Source organism: Piliocolobus tephrosceles, chromosome 18 (genome assembly GCF_002776525.5).
Source record: "Piliocolobus tephrosceles isolate RC106 chromosome 18, ASM277652v3, whole genome shotgun sequence".
Lineage (NCBI taxonomy): Eukaryota > Metazoa > Chordata > Mammalia > Primates > Cercopithecidae > Piliocolobus > Piliocolobus tephrosceles.
Genome location: NC_045451.1, coordinates 28,579,254 through 28,582,624, shown reverse-complemented (window position 1 = coordinate 28,582,624; position 3,371 = coordinate 28,579,254). Strand labels below are relative to the sequence as shown.

The following is a 3,371-nucleotide window of genomic DNA, read 5'->3' as shown; positions in this document are numbered from 1 at the left end:
ACATTTAATTTCTTCTAAAGTCAGAAAAAAAAAAAAAATGAACTTCAGATTTTTAAGTGTTTTAATGCATAATGCATAATGTCAATATATTTATTCCAACTCAATATTCTGAGAATTTGAATGTTGTATATGATATGGTTGGTAAAGACTGTGTATTCATGGGAGGAAATGAGAAGGAGGTTTGAAAGAAAGAAGTTTATCATACTCAAAGGGCTCAGAGAGGGGTCATCTCATGCTATACAGGGACACAGAGAAGGCATGGGTGTCAATCAGAAGGCAGAAAGGAACAAGGAGAAAGCATTAGACCACAGGCTTTATTGGATTTCCCATAGGAAAAACAGAGCAGAGCAAACAGTTTAAAACAGGCTTGCTTTAAAAATTCTGGCTAGGCTTTGAGCTGTAAGGATGGCCTCCATTTGAGTGATACTTGGCCCTGGGATAATTTAAGTCAGGGCAAACATTGGCTTGGTGTGTGAGAGTTAGATAAGGAAGTATAATGGATTAGTTGGTTTGCATATGAAAGGCCTGCATTCCTAGGCAAATTGTTATTATCTTTAGGAATTAGCTAGCCCTGGGAGAAGGAGTTTCTCTGTGGTCTACAAGGCTCCCAAATGCCAGAACAACAAGAATATAGATAATAATAAAATATTATAAATTCAATATTGGCCTTGTGAAGAATCGATGCCAAATAGACAAATACAGAATTTGAGAAAACACAATTAGAACATTAAGTAATGAAATACAATTTTTAATATTTCTTTGTGGATGAAAAGGTCCAAGAAAGTCATAATACAGCCCCGCTTGGCTGCAGCCTGTACAAAAGTTCGGTTCAGTAAAGGGCTTGAATGGTGTGGGAGAAAAACTTCCAAGCAGATAAGGTTGAACAAAGTGGCACCACAACTTCTAATCATTGCCCCTCCGGGTTCATAAAACCACCTTCCTTATTTGTTTTGTTGATCTTATTTGTTTTGATCTGCTCCTAGTACTTGTTCCTGAAAATTGTCTTTAGCATGTAGACACTGATTTTCTGGCCTCTACATAATTCCCGTTCTCAGGCTTCTTTCTTAAAGCCAACCCTGACCTTTGTCTTGATATTACTGCCCTGGTTACCGCGGTAATGTGCTGAACACATAATACCAAGAATAATGAGTATTTGTGTTTTCTTAAAAAAACAGAACCTAAAATTTTTCTGAACTTGCACTTATAATTTCATTAACTACTCAACAAATGATATTATTACCAAAGATAATACTAAATTACATTAATTTTTATTATATGCTTTATGATTTGTATTAACTATTATACATTAATACAGTTAGGAATATATACTGCTACAAACAGGCATAATGGAGATTTTTTTGAGAAGTTTTGTATTTTATTATGTGTTCTTCCATTTAATTTGAATTATATTGCTTTCATATTATAGCTTATCTGGTCTTTCTGTTTCATGATATACATAGAATATCACTACTAAATTACTAAAATATTTAAAGAAAATGTTTAGTTCAGACACTGTACCTCACTGTGATCACAGAGCTTTAGTCATTGACTGAGGTCTTGAAAGTCACCATCTTCTTGTTTTTTTTCTTGCAGAAGAAATGTCAAGTTATACTTCTTTACAGGTTTCAGAGAATATTTGTTTTCAGATAAGTAGCTTGGAGTTTACCCTTTAGATATTCAAATAAACACAGCACCATTTTCAACCTTTCAACTTTCTTCTCAAAACCTTTCAGGAGATCAGCAGCAGGAAGTCACCAGTTTTTGGAGAAAGAACTTGAGTATTTTAAATATTCTTAAAGTTCTGAAATCACCAAGGCCACTGTGTAGAAAGGATTACTGATTCTTTCTATAGAAAATGGCAATTTGCAGTCAATCCAATGGGGTAATGAGTAAGAGTAGCAAAGAAAGAAAAAAAAAGTTATGACTTTATCTCAATGAACTATTAGGAAAGTGTTCGAGACATACCACTAGCTTAAAAAAAAAAAATGATTTTAAGTAAAATAGACAATTGTCTTCATCAAAAAAATTTCTTCCATGCACTGTCTAAAATCACAGGAAGAGAAAGAGGAAGGTGAGTAGATGAGGCAGATTAGAAAGTAGGTAGTATAAATAACATTAGATGGTTCCTCAATATCTTAGAGCCTCCCTTATTTATTGCTGATAGAACCTTGATTTGTTCAGAGTTCTTCTGTCCCCAAGCAATGAATCAAAACTCACCTGCCCATTATGACAAGCGTGTTCTCTCTCAGGCTGCTTAGGAGCTAGAGTTGGCCAACTGAAGGAGCTAGGATTGGCCAACTGAAAGAGCTAGGATTGGCCAGCTGAAGGAGCTAGGGTTGGCCAACTGAAGGAGCTAGGGTTGGCCAACTGAAGGAGCTAGGGTTGGCCATCTGAGCTCTTCTGCATTTAAGGGGCTGACTGCAGAAAGGACTTCTAGGAAAGGTTTTGCTTTTCTGGTAATTAACGAGGTCAAGTAGAATGACTGTCCACTCCTTTCTTATCTTCTACCAGCTTTTTGCTTAGAACAGTGGACCCAGTGCTTATGGCTGCATCACCATTTTCATTACCAGTTCAAGAACAACAGAAGCTAAACTACTATCAGTGGCAACCTAACTCAATCTTGTTATATAATTACAAAAATGATGTCCTTGCTTTTAAAGCCTTTATAAGTCAGGAATTTTTTAAACTGGCATTCAAATATATTAGTACAATGAAGCCCCATCTCAGTTCATTTATGTCAGCCCCACGTCTATATTGGGCATCTGAATAACATTTAAGAAAGTTTCATTGCTTAAAAAATTTTGAAAACACTATATATGGCAATATCTATGTTCTCCCAAATTTGTTTACCTATGACTCAATGCACTGACAAAGCCAACAAAATAAATAAAAAGCCATTCATATATTTAGTTATTATGGACTTGAGGAAGAGAGATTGCAGGCAGTGGTTGGAGACTGGGTTCAGATTATAATGGGTTGAGGAATAAATGGATGCTGAGAAAGTGGAAATAATCTTGCCCAGGCTGGTCTTGAACTCCTGGGCTCAAGTCATCTGCCCACCTTGGCATCCCAAAGTGCCTGCATTAAAAGTTTGAGCCACCATGCCCAGCCCCAGATACTCTAGTTCTTGAAGACACTGCCAATATTTTAGATGAAATACACCCAATAAAAATAAAACATGCAAATAGAGGCCAGGCAGGTAAGATATTACATATTTTTTAACAACACACAAATGCAGATATGCAAATTTACAGTACTTTCATAAAATATTCAAGATAAAGCAATAATAAGAAAGTTTTTTTAAAAAAATCCACACTATAATTTAATGTAGAAATATTTTCTACAAATAACAAGTCTGCCAATATGTTCAT

The 3,371-nt window shown here is 35.4% G+C and overlaps 1 long non-coding RNA gene across 1 annotated transcript; it reads right to left on the bottom strand.

The window, feature by feature from the left end:
* Positions 1–734: 734 nt before the first annotated feature.
* Positions 735–2,172, bottom strand: LOC111539644. Its single transcript, XR_002730741.2, has 2 exons — positions 1,519–2,172; positions 735–1,122 (listed from the first exon to the last, which is right to left on the bottom strand). It is a non-coding gene; the product is annotated as an uncharacterized LOC111539644 (long non-coding RNA).
* Positions 2,173–3,371: the final 1,199 nt, after the last annotated feature.